A 16675-nucleotide genomic window follows, 5' to 3' on the forward strand; every position below is an offset into this window, starting at 1 on the left:
GGTCAGGTATATTTTAGAATGTTCCTGTATTGGAATTCATCTAATGTTTACCGCATGATTACATCTGGGCTATGGATCTTTTGGAAGAACAGTCACAGAGGTAAAGTACCATTTTCATCACATCATATACTATCAAGCTGACATCAACCTTGACCGTGAGCCTGAGATCATGATTGACAGGTTTCTCCACTGTAAAGTCACTCGTTTTAAAGTCACTCGTTTTCTCCCTTCCCATATTGTATTCATTGTAACAAAGTCACCACTTGCAGCCCACATTTAAGGAGCAGGAGTTATAATATTTTAGAAGAGAGTAATTATGTAATTTTCTAAACAAGAGGCTTATTTCTTCACCATTTATTTATTGATTGATTCAAACATATTTATATTTATAACAATATGAATCATGAGTATTTAACTTATATTTGGGGTCATAGTTCAATACCATCTCATTGATTTTGTTATTGCTCACCCTGTTGTAATTTGGGCCACTTGGACTTTGTGTCACTTTGAGCACTCTTCATCAACATAGGCTGCTTTATGGTGGTTTGTTGTTGTTTAGTTTTTGTTGTATTATTTTAACAGAGCTTCCTTGATGTTTTGGACTATAAAATACTCCAGGATTATCTAGTGTATTTTCTCTCCATGTCTGAGATATTTCTCCAAGGAATCCTGTGCTTTTATTTTGTTTTGCTTCCTTTAATTGAATAATGCTATTAGAAATCGAGAACTAGGATTAGTTATGCTCATTTCTACAGGGGCACTGTTCCCTGTAGGCCCCTCAACTGACAGAGCAGAGAAATATCTATAAGTGTCCTAAACCATGCATATTTGTGCACACACATCTATAAGCATTTCTATATGTAATCATGTTCATATATAATAAGCTAAACAAGAGTTCACACTGTTGTCAACTCTGATCCACTACAACACAGATTATTTTAACCTCCTGCTGCTGTCTATCTGTAAACTTCCACTTCAACCATGATAAATGCAGTTCCCACCATCTGCCATCCATTTTCTTAAATGTTTATTCCCAGCATACACATGTACTGGCTTCAGAATTCTGAACCTGTACTCACGTGGGGAACAACTCTATCAGTGTATACATACAGTTTTATCTTTCGATTGGCTGTTATGATTACCTTTAATAAAAAGCGTTTCTAAAAATAATTTAGACTTGTCAACTGTTTTAATCTGGCATTCATTGGTGACAGATTGTCATGGTTGATAGCACATTGCCTTCTTGTTAGAATTTAAACTGCAGAATCTCTCGAATCAATTTATTTATTTATAAACTCAACATTGTTCTTTATAGGGACTGTGGTGTGAGACCAATAAATGCACTTTAACTGAATCAGAAGTACAAACTTGAGGAAATTGATCCTGTGGATGGGATCATTAACAGATGTGTGCCCTTCCTGCCAGGAGGATGTCAATAACAACAGGAAGGCAGAAAGGTGAAGAAAGGCAAGAAATAGGATCACCCCCGAAGGGTGTCAGAAGTGCCACAGTCCTTCAAGCAGATCATCTGGGGGGAGTTTGTCAATGTTTCAGACACCGCTTTTCCAGATAGGAGGGTAGAGCACCCTTCTTTCCAGCCGGCAGGAAAAATTGTTCAAGTGAACACAGGGCACTTGCAACATAGAAGCCATTATCTGGTAAGACAGTCAAAAGTAGATAACAAGCCATTCAGTGTTTAGCCTGCTGCCCAATTTCCTCTATTGCCACACTGTCTTGCTTCCCTTTCTTCTAACATCTATGCCTTAGAATAGAAGAAAGACAAATTGTGATGGAAAAAAATGCCTGCCTATAGGTGGAGATCTGAGCACTCAATTCAGGTCTGCCAATTACTGTCTCTATGACTTTGAAGAAGTCACTGAATTGGGTGTTTTATTAGAAAAATAAATTAATCACCAAATAAAGTTCATGACCAGCAAAGTTTTTAATGATTTTTAGTAAATGAAGTATGTTTTAGTAATGTCAGCTATTGATGCTGTACCTATTTTCTTCACTAAATGGAGAAAGAAACTTATACTCTTCAAGAAACTACTTTTTAAAAAAACTTTTATTTAATAAATATAAATTTCCAAGCTAAAGCTTTTGGATTACAGTGGCTTTCCTCCCACATAACTTCCCTCCCACCCGCAACCCTTCCAACTCCTGCTCCCTCTCCCATTCTATTCACATCAAGATTCACTTTCAATTATCTTTATATACAGAATATCAATTTAGTATACATTAAGTAAAGATGTCAACAGTTTGTACCTGCACAGAAACACAAAGTGTAAAGTACTGTTTGAGTACTAGTTATAGCATTAATTCACATTGTACAACTCATTAAGGACAGAGATCCTACATGGGGAGTAGGTGCACAGTGACTCCTGTTGTTGACTTAACAAATTGACACTCTCATTTATGGCGTCAGTAATCACCCGAGGCTCTTATTGTGAGCTGCCAAGGCTATGGAAGCCTCTTGAGTTCACCAATTCTGATCTTATTTAGACAAGGCCATAGTCAAAGTGGAAGTTCTCTCCTCCCTTCAGAGAAAGGTACTTCCTTCTTTGATGGCCCGTTGTTTCCACTGGGATCTCACTTGCAGAGATCTTTAATTTAGGTCATTTTTTTTTTTTTTGCCAGAGTGTCTTGGCTTTCCATGCCTGAAATACTCTCATGGGCTTTTTAGCCAGATCTGAATGCCTTAAGGGTTGATTCAGAGGCCAGAGTGCTGTTTTGTACATCTGCCATTCTATGAGTCTGCTGTGTATGCTGCTTCCCATGTAGGATCATTCTATCCCTTTTAATTCTATTAAATTCTCCTTCTTTGATGGCCCAAAGAAACTACTTCTAATACAGTACATTCCAATTAAATTCATTTTGACACAATGTGTGTTGAGGTTTTTGTGTAAGGCCCTGAAATATCCCTTTGCAAATTGACAACTTGTCCTTACAGTTCTTGCTAATATGAAAAATCAATAGTTAAACATAAATCTAATTATGAAGTATGATAAATGCTCTGATAGGCAACAAAGAGAGATAATCAAAAATATGTAAGAGCCCCAAACCTAAAAATCTGTTTTCAAGAAAGATTTGGACCACATTCACTCTGATGAGAAAATGTGATTAATTTAAAAACTATCTCTATAAGGGGAAGAGAATATACACTTTGTGGGCTAAAGTTTTAATACCAGAAAGAGAACCCTAACCCAGCATTTCAATCATTGTTAGCTTATGGGTGACTAGCACATTTTGCAGTTGATGCCATCACTGTAGCATAAAGGGTCACTTCCTGCACCTACTTGTCAGTAGCTGGATCCGTCAGTACTCTCCATGTCTTATCTTTAGGTTGTCTTTTTAGTCTCAGAAATATAAATATTCAGAATTATTAGAACACAAAGATCTTTCAATCAACCTGTGACTTTGTCTACATGCCCTGTAAGGAGGACAGTCTGCTCTAAGCGATAACAAATTCTTAATTTACCAAAATCTCTGTTTTAATCGGATCTGCTGCTGCAGCCTGCTGCCCAAGCTGATAGCTCGCTTATCTGCACTCACTCAGAAAATAAAAGGTGGTAATGCTGAATTACTGCCAGGCTTCTTCCAGTCAAGGCCCTCTATTTAAAAGGTTTGGAAGGGCCAACTTCCCATTCAGAACATCTCCAAACATTGCTATGGAACAGAAGATCAGCACACGGATTTAAGAACCCAGTGCTAAATTGTGGGAAAAAGAGAAAAATATTGATTTGATTTTTAGAAAGCTCACAAGCCATTCAAATGTTCAACTCTGTTAGCCAGGCCATACCCAAAAGTGACTATCGTATTTGTGTCAAATAAATAGAAAGCCATAAATACTGTGCTTCTCCTGAACAGTGGATACTACTTTAATTTCTGACTTTTTTCAAAAAAAATCCCATTGCTTTCTTCTCATATATTTCACAACATAATGAACTCACATTGTGTTTTTTTTTTTTTCAAATCAAAAAAAAGGAGTTGTCTTTCTCTTATGTCTCTCTCTCTCTCACTGTCCACTCCGCCTGCCAAAAAAAAAGGGGGGGGGGGGGAAGGAGTTGAAATTCTTCTGCTTTGGACCAAATAACACTAAGGTGTTGTAATTGTAGTCTCCTCACTTTTTTGGGCTCCAGATTTATCTGTTTTCTAAAACGCTTTCTCTTGACTTAGGTCTATTTGTTCATTTAAAAATGATTCATTGCTATTTTGCCTTTGCCACCAAGAACTTAAATTTAGGTGTATGCACTGTTTATTCCAAACTCAGTTGATCCAAATGCAAGTGTCAATACAGCACATGTTGACAGCTGTGGAGTCCAGGAAATGGCTGTTACAGACTGAAACTGTGGACTAAATGGGTAGATTCTTTCATGCCTTCCTCAGCTCATCTTCTTTTTTCTATCTCCAAATAAACTGGAAGCTGCTGAACAATGGAAATAGCATTCAAACTTGGCATCATTGACTGGAGACATAATTCATGATAAGCAAAACAGCTGTTCTTTTTGAGGACTGGGTAGTGGTGGGTTAAATACCAAGGAGTTATGGAATAGAATGAGGAGTGGCACTGCCAAAATAATTCTCACTGAAACAGTATTGTCTTCCATTCAGTTGGCGGCACTGGCTTGCCTATGAAATATGTCATCAGGAAATATGACCAATATGCTATATGTATTGCTAAATTTTGTTACATTTCTCATCATCATGTTGTGCTTTTTTGCTCAAGGTCTTTCTAATTTCTGAGATATAAATGAATGAAACTTGAGGTTCTTGATAGTGCTTTAGAAGACATTGTAAAAATGAGAGGTAGAAATTTGTAATGAGAGTCTTTCTGAATACATTGCAGAATCAAAGAATTCATGTTTATGGGATGCTTACCACATGGGTCCAACCTGTTTTGTTGGTCCCATACTGAATACTAAATAGTTGTGAAGCTTTTGTCTCAGTTCAGGGATATTTTTTAATTTTAAGTTTTAATTAGTTTTTAACAGATTCAAAGTGATTTGTAGATACAATTCTAAGAACACAAGAATAAGAATAAGGTTTTCTCTGTTTTCTATCAGTTCTCATAGTGTTGTGATCTACCATGACATTTATTTCTCTGTGATGTTTTTGTCAGAAGCAATGTATACGCCTGGAAAAATGAAAATTTTTCCAAGGAAGGTAAAATAAAACAAGATGGCAGATTAGGGAATGACATACTATGCTAGGCTAGCAATAAATAACAAAAAAAGTGTAGGAAGTGTGGAAGGGCACTCTCAAGGGAGAATTGGAGAGAACTGCACTGGAAATTCTACAAGAAGAAAAGAAATGCCGTGGACCTATGTGGAGTGTAGAGACACACAGCATGAACACAAACACAACACATGATTGCAGCAGCCAAGGGCCTGAGCAGGAAGCAGCTTGGCGGCGGCTTGGAGATGGAGGTGAGTGGACTGCACAATACTATGGTGATATAGTTGGAGGGAGGGCATGGCATGGGTCTGGACTAGAGCCCTGGGAGCTGGCAGTTGCTAGTGGTTACCTGCAGACCCTGTGTAAGTAGAGGGGGCAAATTTATCTCTCTCCAACTTCCCCACAACAGTCCCCACTGTCTGACTGAAAAAGGGTGGATGTCATTTTGTGTTTGGGCAGCAGCTGGGAAGCCTTTATGCAGGTGCACAGCAACTGGCTGAGACAGGACTCCTTCTCACAGTACTGGCGGCAGTGGCAGGGAGATAGCAGAACTCGGCCAGTGGCTCTTGTGTATGTATCTGATCGAGATATTGTAGCAGAGGGAAAAATTTGCAGTCCCCACTGACCTTGAGCCTGGCTAGGAGGTGGCTGTGCATGCACATAGAACTGTAGAAATGTAAAGAGCCTCCAGCCTTCAGGATCAGGTTGCCAAGGTAGAGCTGGTTCAGGGAACACCTGCCTCTCTGTTGACTGGACATGCTGGCAGTGCAGAGCAACACCTCTGCACCCAGTGACTGTGGGAGCCTTGTATGTTGAGGCCATGGGGACTCGGTGGTTACATGAGAAGTTGCAGGATGTAGCTGTGTCCCTGGGCCATCATGCTCAGAACTCCTTGGTTACTTTATGCAGGTCATTGCAGCAGGAACTGTGCTCACAGTGTGAAGTGTTCAGCTCATTTTTGTGGTTCATATTGTGGTGGTGATGACTGCTGAACACACTGGGGGCTAAAAATTGGGCATTGCTCAGCTTGGAGGAGAGGACGTGAGTCAGTGATCACATAACAAAGGTGACCATTCTGCTAGTTCTGTAAACAAGAGGATACCTACCATGCCCAATTTGGATGTTATCCTGGATACTTGTCCCATCCTGGAGCACTGACCAGAGCTCCCTGGACACAGCCACCACACAACTCATGACATTCACTGAAAGTACAGACATTCCACTAAGCCATAGAGGTGTAACTCAAAGATAAAAGCCATCAGAGGGAAAAAGCCAATCAACTCAACAAATGTCTAAAAATGAACATGAACAGAAATTAAAGAAACATTATTAAGGAAGACACCATGACTCACCCAAAGGAACACAACAACATTTCAATTTAGAATGTGAAGATGAAGAGATTGATTAAATACCATAAACAGAATTTAAAAAATTAATCATATAATTACTCAGAAGCAAATCTACAAACTAAGAAATTATATGATATAAATTAAAATTTTTCTCATGAAACAGATTTTAAAGAAAAATCAAAATGAAATATTAAAATGAAGAATTCAATGGATCAAATAAAAATGGTGGTGGAAAACCTTAACAGCAGACTTGGTAAGGCAGAAGAAACAATTTCTAAACTATAAGACAAATCTTTGAATCTTTCCGTGAGAACACAAAAGAAAAAAAAGAGAGAGAGAAATTAGAAAAATTATAAATAAGAGAGGGAAGAAGAGATGTGCAATTCAGGACATGCTCAAGCTGACTTACCTCAAACGGTAGAGTTAGAAACATACCAGGGGATTCCAATTCAATCCCATCAAGGTGGCATGTACCTATGCCAGCTCACTAGTCCCAGTGATCAATTTCTGTTCACAATTGATCATAATGATAAGACTAAGAACCAAAGGGATCACATAAACAAGAATAGTGTCTGCAAATACTAGCTGATAGAATAAAAAAGGGAGAGAATGATCCAACATGGGAAGTGAGATACACAGCAGACTCATAGAATGGCAGATGTCCTAAAAAACAGCACTCTGGCCTCATAATCAGCCCTTAAGGCATGCAGATCCTGCTGAAAAGCCCATGAGACTATTTCAGGCAAGACACTCTGGCAAAAAAAAAAAAAAAAGCCTAAATGAAAGATCTCCGCAAGTGAGATCCCAGTGGAAAGAATGGGTCATCAAAGAAGGAGGTACCTTTCTCTGAAGGGAGGAGAGAACTTCCACTTTGACCATGGCCTTGTCTAAATATGATCAGAGTCGGTGAACTCAGGGGGCTTCCATAGCCTTGGCAGCTCATGACAAGAGCCTAGGGTGATTACTGATGCAATAAACAAGAGTGTCAATTTGTTAAGTCAACAACAGGAGTCACTGTGCACTCACTCCTCATGTAGGATTTTTGTCCTTAGTGTGCTGTACATTGAGATTTAATGCTATAACTAGTACTCAAACAGTATTTTTCACTTTCTGTTTCTGTGTGGGAGCAAACTGTTGAAATCTTTACTTAATGTATGCTAAACTGATCTTCTGTATATAAAGAGAAACGAAAATGAATCTTGATGTGAGTGGAAGGGGAGAGGGAGTGGGAAAGGGGAGGGTTGCGGGTGGGAGGGACGTTATGGGGGGGAAGCCATTGTAATCCATAAGCTGTACTTTGGAAATTTATATTCATTAAATAAAAGTTTGAAAGCAAAAAAAAAAAGAAAAATTATAAACAGTATTGGAGACTTAACAGAACTTTTAACAACAGAATTAGTGAGGCAGAAGAAAGAATATCTGACTTAGAAGACTAATTATAGGAAATTATACAGTCATACAAAAAACAAGAAGAATTTGAAAATTAAAAAGTGTTGTTGAGAATCATGAAGACACAGAAAACCTAAACAGACCAACAACCAAGGTGGAAATTGAAGCAGTAATAAAGGCCCTCCCAACAAAGAAAAGCCCAGGACTGGAAGGTAGCTTCACTGCTGATTTCTAACAGTCATTTAAAGAACTATTTCCAATTCTTCTCAGGCTATTGCTAGGAAATCCTACCAAATTCTTTCTAAGAATCCAGCAAGACTTTAATTCCTTACCCAGAAAAAGTTACCACAGAGAAAGAAAACTATAGACCAATCTTCCTGATGAACATAGGTGTAAAAATCCTCAACAAAATATTATCTAATGGACTCTAACAACACATCAGAAAGATCATTCACCCCAATCAAGTGGGATTTATACCTGGTATGCAGGGATGGGTCAACATTCACAAATCAAAAAATCAATGAATATCACATAAACAAACTGAAGAACAAAAATCCTATGATTACCTTGATACAGAGAAAGCACTTGATAAAATACAACATCACTTCATGATGAAAACCTTCACCAATTGGGTATAGAAGGAACATTCCTCAAGACGATCAAGGCAATTTATAACAAACCAACTGCCAGTGTGGGGAGCAATCCGGACTAGACTGAGTTACTGGAATTAAGACTTATTCTATGCATCTGCTCTCCCACAATATGGCGCTGGGAGAGAAGTAAACAGCTTCTGCACAGCTGCCTCCAGTTCAACCAATAAACTGTAGGACTTGCTTCTGATTGGAGGAGAGCAGCGTACTCGGCGTGTGGGCAGCCGAGTTGGGATTGGCAGAGAAGGACTATAAAGGAGGAGAGAGACGGCATGCACCAGGGACATCTAAGGGGAACATCTAGCTGAAGGAACACCTGTGCAGCCCCCGAGAAAGCCGGCCGGCGGTGTGCCGCTCCCCTGCGGAAGTGGGGAATGTGGCCAGGGGGAACAAACCTTCCACGGAGGTGGAAGGGATAGTAGCCAACCCGGGAAGAACCAGCAGCAAACCCGGGGAGGACCGAGCAGACGAAAGAACAGCGCAGGGTCCTGTGTCGTTCCTCCACAAAGACGGGGAGCGACATGCCAGCATCCTAATGAATGGGGAAAAGCTGAAAGCATTCCCTCTAAGATTCAGAGCAGGCAAGGATGCCCACTCTCACCATTGTATTTAGCACAGTCATCAAAATTTTAGCCAGAGCCATTAGACAAGAAAAAGAAATCAAAGAGATACAAATTGGAAAGAAGAAATCAAACTATTTCTACTTGCAGATGACATCATTCTATATATAGGGGATTAAAAAGACTTCACTGAGAGACTATTTGAACTCAAAAAAGTTTGGTAAAGTGGCAGGATATAAAATCAACATAGAAAAATCAATAGCCTTTGTGTACACAATGTCATGGCTGTGAAGCAACTTCTATGATCAATCCCAATCACAATAGCTATAAAAAATTAAATACCATGAAATAAATTTAACCAAGGATATCAAAGATCTCTACAATTTAAATTACAAACATTGAAGAAAGAAACAAAAGACATTAACAAAGTGGAAAATTCTTCCATGTTCATGGATTGGAAGAATCAACATCATCAAAATGTCCATACTACCATAAGTAATTTACAGATTCAATGTGATCCCATTTAAAATACTAAGACATTCTTCACAGATAAAGAAAAAATGATGCTAAAATTCACAGGAAACATAAGAGACCCCTAATAGATAAAGCATCTTACGCAATGAAAACAAAGCCAGAGGCATCACAATACCAGATTTCAAGGCATACTATAGGTTCGTTATAATCTAAACACCCTGGTACTGGCACAAAAATAGACACCTAGATCAATGGAACAGAGTAGGAACTCCACATACCTGCAAACATCTTTTGTTTGACAAAGGAGCTAATATCAATCCATGGAGCAAGGACAGTCTGTTCAACAAATAATGCTGGGGAAACTGGATCTCTGTGTTCAGAATTGTGAACTAGACTCCTATCTTAGAACTTACACAAAAATCCACTCAAAATGTATCATAGACCTAACTCTATAACCTGATACCATCAGATTACTAGAGAGCATTTGGGATACTTTGCAAGCCATTGACATAGACAAAGACTTCTTGCAAAAGACCTCGGAAGCCCAGGAAATCAAAGCCAGAATTGACAAGTGGAATTACATCAAGTTGAAAAGTGTCTGCACTGCAGAAGAAACACTCAGCAAGGTGAAGAGACAACCTACAGAATGGAAGAAAATATTTGCCAACTACACAACTGGTAAAGGGATAACATTCAGAATCTATAAAGAGCTCAAGAAACTCCACAAGAGCAAAATAAAGTTAAGAAATGGGGAAAGGACTTTAACAGGCACTTTTTCATGAGAGGAAATTCAAATGTCCAACAGACATTTGAAAAACTGCTCAGAATCCTTAGCCATTGGAAATGCAAATCAAAATCACAATGAGGTTTCACCTCACTCCAGTTAGAATGGCTCTCATACACTAATCAGCAAACAAAGTTTATTTGAAAAGCAGAATGAGACAGACAGAGACAGAGAGACATGGCACAGGGTGACAGAGAGACATGGGATGGAGAGAGAGAGAGAGAGACAGAGAGAGAGAGAGACAGAAAGAGAGAGAGAAAGATTTTATATCTGCTGCTTTACTCTACAAATGTCCGCAGAGCCTGAATTGACCGGGCCAAAGCCAGAAGCCAAGAACTCCACTGAAGTCTCCCATGTGAGTGATAAGGACCTAAGTACTTGAACTGTCATCTATTACCTCCCCATTTCTACATTAAAAGAAAACTGGACCAGAAGCAGAGGCAAGACTTGATTCCAGACACTCCAATGGGGATTGTGGGTGTCCTAAGCAGTGGCTTAATCTACTGCATCACAATGCTCACCCTTCATCTTTTTTGTTATTGTTGCTATTGCATATGGGTCTTTTCTTCCAACATACGATTTAAATGGCTGTTGCAATTTATATGACTACTATTTGATCCTGTATATTTTCTTTTCAATAACCTTCTTTTACAACTAATGACAATAATTTGTTTATTTATTGAAGCAAACAATCACCTAAAGTAGGTATCTGTATCTCTCTATGCTTTCTTGTTTTCATAACTGTGTTTCCCCCTTTTGCTTAGTTTCATCCATTAGCAAAATGATAGTAGTGATAAAAGTTATGTTTCTTTGTTATAGACCATATTTGGAAAGTGTGTAAAGTTTTATGTATTCATTTAAATATAGTGCAGTTTAATGACCTAGGAGAGCAGTGGAAGATGGCCCAATTGCTTGGGACCCTGCACCCGCATGGGAGACCAGGAAGAAGCATTTGGCTCCTGGCTGCAGATCGGCGCAGCTCCAGCCATTGTGGCCATTTGAGGAGTGAACCAACTGAAGGAAGACCTTTCTCTCTGTTTCTCCCTCTCTCTGTAACTCTACCTCTCAAATAAATAAATAACATATTTTTTTAAAAGTAAATAAATATAGTGCAGTTCTTTTATTTATTTATTTGAGGCAGAAAGAATGAGAGAGAGAGAGTTCTCCCACCTGATAAATCACTTTATATACACCCTCAACAGCTAGGTTCAGGCCAGGATAAAACCACAAAATCAGAAGACAGGAAATAAGTATGGGTCTCCAACGTGAGTGACAGAGACCCATCTGCCTGAACCATCATCTACTGCCTTCCAGGGTATAGATTAGCAGGCGGCTAGGAATGTTAACAAAGCAGGCACTCAAACCTGGGCGCTCTTGATATGGGATGATGGTTATTTCTTAATCCCTGTGCCAAACTACTGTCACTCGACTGTTTTAAATAAAGAGTTGGTGTTGAATTTTGTCAAATAAATTTTCATCATCTCTGTATGTGATCAACTTCACTGATTCAACAGTGTTTTGAATTATGTTGATAGATGTTAATATTTCATCATTTATGTGTACTTACAACTGTGTAGTATTTCTTACTTTACTTCTAGATTATATTGGTTGATTTTAAGCTAGAAACTTTTGCTTGATATTCATACCATGAGAATTCCTTCCTCCCTACTCTCTCCATCAACATGTCCCTCCCTCGGTCTCTTGTTGTCAAGTATAGATTTTAATGACATGGAAGTCTCCTAAAAAGATCAAAAGTTTTTTTTTTAAAATTTTGTTTTGTGAACTCATACATCTATAGTAGCTTAATATTTGTGTTGTTTTTAAATTATTAATTAAAGATAACAGGTTTAGTGTATTTAATAGGTACAATTCTAAGATTACCATATTTACCCCCCTTCATCCCTCCCTCCCTGACACCCTGGCTTTAATGACTGAGGTATAATTTCACTGTGCTCAGGAGGGGATTTGAATCATGAAGACACTGAGGATTCTAGAGATAAAATGGAATTGAGTCTGAAGAGACTATGAAAGATTGGCAACTGGAGCCATTTAGTTCCTAGTATCGCCTATTTCTGGGACTGTAGTGGCTCCTGAGACAAATAAATCTTGTGGTGTACATAATGTTTGTGAAGAAGTTCCATATTTACTTTACTGATTAATTTAATTAACTATTTATAAGGCGGCTAAATTTTTCTTTATCTATTTTTTCCCACAAATTGCATATCGAACATCTAACATATACTAGAAACTCTAAGTATTGGGATATAGAAAAAAATTTTAAAAATCAATAACTGCTACACTATCACCTAACCTGTGGATTTGGAATACTCTAAGTGATTTTTATTATATCCAAAGAATAGGCATGAGGATATTTAGAGGTGCTAGTAGAAAATTCTAGGCAGAAAGTGGCTTTCAGCCCTAGAGGCTGACTATGCAATGGCAATGCACATCCCAGCATTACTAATGTAGCAATTGATCCAATAACTTCTGATTTCTCCCAAGGAGATAAGTAGAAGAGGATGAGAGTAGAGGGGGAATGATTGTCTTTTAATTTAAACATAATTGGAGGGTGGGAAAGGAGGCATAGAAGAGAACATACATCTGCTGGGTATTTCAATTTGTAACATATTTTGAGTTGCAGAGGACAACTAATCCTGATTGGTATTCTACTAAAAACTTACTTGTTGCAACATCTGCTGACCACTTCTTAACCTCTCAGTCATAGTCACCTAGTTGAAAAAATAAGTGCTATTAGCTACATTCATTAATTTGAACAGGAGTTTGACTCAGTTTTAACAGAAAATAGTCAGGACATATCTTGAGCAGTCATAAGCACTGCAATAAATGCAGTGTATAGCATACGATGTAGAATGACTGTGTAACTGATGAGCTAAATGATTATGTCAATTATTTCCCAGTGCAGAAGAAAACTAAGAAGTCTATTGATGAATATTGAAATTCTAGAAACAGGGCAAGATGGCGGAATAGGAAGGGAGCACACTGATAGTCTGGGGAGAGATAGTTTAATAAAAGTGGAGATACTGCAGGTTCAAGGAAGAGTAGGGGAGGAAACAGCAGAAAAAACTCTTCCGGAACGCGTGACTCACAGCGGACCTGCGTGGAGAGCATGGGAGCCCACAGTTCGGGACATCAGCGGCAGACTCAACACACCAGCGCTGGAACGCGAGGTGAGCCGAACCTCAATAGCCCGAGACACCGGCAGGCAAGCGGAGAGAGGAGACTAGAGGGAACGACCCCCGGGGGGGGGGGGGAGTTCACAAGGCTAACTGGAAGAGAGAGAGAGAGAGAGGAAAAAAAAAAAGGTGACTAGTACGGACACGGGTTTCTCTCTCTCCGCTCACCTCTCAAGGGCGAGCAAGACAAAGAGCAGGCGCCATCTTGGACATACGTCATAAGCAGAGCGACCTCAGGTCTGCACCGGCCCTGAGTCTAGCAGAAAAACCTGACTCTGGGCAGGGCGAATTAACAGGAGATTAGGATCTAGTAAATTTGTGGTGCTACTGAACTGAGACTGTGAAAAAAGAGACGGTGGGGGAGAGAACTCACGGAATTCACGTGAGCACTCTCCAGAGACGCTACAATTCCGTAACTTTGGCAACCCAGTGGGAGGCTGAAGGAGAATTTGAGCCCACTCTGAGGGCCGAACAGATTCCCTGTGGGGATCTTGGGAAAGAGCTTCTGATCTCTGGCTCCTGTGGGTATATCATTTGCCTGCTAACTACCTCCAACTTCATTCAGCTGTGCGGAATTACTTCCCTTTTGAATCAAAAAAAAAAAAAAAAAAAAAAAAAGAAAGAGAGAGAGAGAGATTTACCACGCCTAACCTGGGAGTGTCACCTTTGGCACACCAAACAGAGCTCTCAGGCCACACCCATCTCAAGCCCTAAGGCTCCATCAAAAACAGATAGTCCACTTAATCTAGAGTCATAGTATAACAAGAAAAAGCACCACAGTGAAGAAACCAAATATCTCCAATATGCCAAATAACAAACGCAAAAACCAAGGTAATAAAAACAAGGAAGTCACCATGACGCCCTCAAATGAAAAAGACACCCCAATTCAAGATTATGAAGATGATAACATAGAAGAAATGCAAGAAGCAGATCTCAAAAAATTGATAAGAACATTAAGAAGTTCTCAAAAACAAATTCTTGAACTACAGAAATCCTTAATGGACAAGATAGAAAATCTCTCTCGTGAAAATGAAATATTAAGAAGGAATCAAAATGAAACGAAACAACTAGTACAACAGGAAACTGTGATAGTGACTGAAGTGAAGAATTCAATAGATCAAATGAAAAACACAATAGAGAGCCTTACAAACAGAATGGGTGAAGCAGAAGAGAGAATATCGGACTTAGAAGACAGAGAACAGGAAAGGATACAGTCAGACCAAAGAAAAGAAGAGGAAATTAGAAATCTAAAACATATTGTCGGGAATCTTCAGGATACTATTAAAAAACCCAACATTCGGGTTCTAGGAGTTCCTGAAAGCATGGAGAGGGAGAAAGGATTAGAAGGCCTTTTTAGTGAGATATTAGCAGAAAATTTCCCAGGTTTGGAGAAGGACAGAGAAATCCTAGTACAGGAAGCCCACAGAACCCCTAATAAACACGACCAAAAGAGATCCTCACCACGACACGTTGTAATTAAACTCTCCACAGTGAAACATAAAGAAAAGATCCTAAAATGTGCAAGAGAGAAACGTCAGATTACTCTCAGAGGATCTCCAATCAGACTCACAGCTGACTTCTCATCAGAAACTCTACAAGCTAGGAGCGAATGGCGAGATATAGCCCAGGTACTAAGAGAGAACAACTGCCAGCCCAGAATATTATATCCTGCAAAGCTATCATTTGTGAATGAAGGTGAAATAAAGACTTTTCATTGCAAACAGAAATTGAAAGAATTTGTTGCCACTCGTCCAGCCCTGCAAAAGATGCTTAAAGATGTGTTGCACACAGAAACACAGAAACACGGTCATCAATATGAAAGAAGGTAAAGGAAGGAAACCAAGGAAGGAAACCTCACAGCAAAAGATCACAGGGAATTCAAAGCATATATTAGAACTTATCTTTGGCAAATGGCAGGGCAAAGTTACCACTTATCATTAGTCACTTTGAACGTGAATGGCCTGAACTGTCCAGTTAAAAGACACCGATTGGCTGATTGGGTTAAGGAACAAAACCCATCTATTTGCTGCTTACAAGAAACACATCTTTCCAACAAAGATCCATACAGACTGAAAGTGAAAGGCTGGAAAAAGATATACCATGCCAACAGAAATGAAAAAAGAGCGGGCGTAGCCATCTTAATATTGGACAACATAAACTTTACCACAAAAACTGTTAAGAGAGACAAAGAGGGACACTATATCATGATTAAGGGATCAATTCAACAGGAAGATATAACAATTATCAATGTATATGCACCTAACTACAGGGCACCAGTTTATCTAAAAGACTTGTTAACGGACTTAAAGGGAGACTTAGACCCCAATACAGTAGTACTGGGGGACTTCAATACTCCACTCTCAGAAATAGACAGATCATCCGGTCAGAAGATCAACAAGGATACAGTAGATTTAAACGACACTATAGCCCAAATGGATCTAACAGATATATACAGAACTTTCAATCCTACAGCTAAAGATTTTACATTCTTCTCAGCAGTACATGGAACCTTCTCTAGGATTGACCACATACTAGGCCATAAAGCAAGTCTCAGCAAATTCAAAAGAATTAGAATCATACCATGCAGCTTCTCAGACCATAAAGGAATGAAGTTGGAAATGAACAACTCAGGAATCCCTAGAGCATACGCAAACACATGGAGATTGAACAACATGCTCCTGAATGAACAATGGGTCATAGAAGAAATCAAAAGAGAAATCAAAAACTTTCTGGAAGTAAATGAGGATAACAGCACAACATACCAAAACTTATGGGATATGACAAAAGCAGTGTTAAGAAGAAAGTTTATATCAATAGGTGCCTACATCAAGAAATTGGAAAGACACCAAATAGATGAGCTTTCAATTCACCTCAAGGATCTAGAAAACCTACAGCAAATCAGACCCAAATCTAGTAGGAGAAGAGAAATAATTAAAATCAGAGAAGAAATCAACAGGATTGAATCAAGAAAAACATTACAAAAAATCAGCCAAACGAAGAGCTGGTTTTTTGAAAAAATAAACAAAATTGACACCCCATTGGCCCAACTAACTAAAAAAAGAAGAGAAAAGACCCAAATCAATAAAATCAGAGATGAAAA

The sequence above is a fragment of the Oryctolagus cuniculus genome, chromosome 4 (assembly GCF_964237555.1).
Source record: "Oryctolagus cuniculus chromosome 4, mOryCun1.1, whole genome shotgun sequence".
In the NCBI taxonomy this organism is placed as follows: Eukaryota; Metazoa; Chordata; class Mammalia; order Lagomorpha; family Leporidae; genus Oryctolagus; species Oryctolagus cuniculus.